This window comes from Brassica oleracea, chromosome C5, assembly GCF_000695525.1.
Source record: "Brassica oleracea var. oleracea cultivar TO1000 chromosome C5, BOL, whole genome shotgun sequence".
Taxonomy (NCBI): Eukaryota; Viridiplantae; Streptophyta; class Magnoliopsida; order Brassicales; family Brassicaceae; genus Brassica; species Brassica oleracea.
In genome coordinates, this window is record NC_027752.1 from 37,703,780 (window position 1) to 37,704,702 (window position 923).

Consider the following 923-nt stretch of genomic DNA (forward strand, 5'->3'; position numbering starts at 1 on the left):
TTTTTTAGATCGAAGCAAATGACGGTAATCCCGTTGATCGTCTCCAACTCATTAAGGTGGCTCACACTAACAAGACGACGGGTCAAATTCAGGACCCCGTGATCAAAGGTGTAGTTGATTTGGTGGAAGCTGAAATAGTTGCCCAATCTCAGCCTCTCTCTGATGATGGCGAATCCACGGGAGCTTCAACCAACCAGTCTCTATTGCAAATAAATGAGATGGTTGAAAAGGTAATTTTTTTTATAAAAATTAATTTTTTTTAAAAAAATGGGTATATACCGACGGACAATGGTCGTCGGTATATACCGACGGACATATATCCGTCGGAATTTACCGACGAACCCCATTTCCGTCGGAATATACCGACGAACGAGGTTCGTCGGTATATTCCGACGACCGTTGTCCGTCGGTAAATTCCGACGCCAATACACCGAGGAACACTCTACGTCGGAATTGTCCGAGGAACGTTCTCCGTCGGTACGTAGTTTTCCGATGAACTCTGGTCTCGTGTATCCGCATCGTAATATCGTCGGAAGTTCGTCAGAATGACGTTTCTCGGTATTCGTCAGCAAGGTTTCATTGCACTTCCTGTGGCGAAAAGTCGCAGCAAGGTTTTCGATTTTCTCAAAAACTGTGGCGTTTGCGTAGGCGTTGGCCATAGGCGCAGTGGCGGCTGGGGGTGTCTTACCAGCGTTATTGCAAACTGCGATTTTGTCTTTCGTATTTCCAGACATTGTTTTGATCAAGCGTTTTGTGGCTGAGAGTTAGATTGATCCGTACCCCCCCCCTCCTTCTAGCGCCAAACTGTGGGAACCGAAATTCGCACTGCTGATTTTCGTTTAAATTAGGAAACTAGGAAAACCCTAATTTCCCAAAGGTCCCGGATCTCTGCGAGAGCCAACGGCAAGTGACCAAATATATGC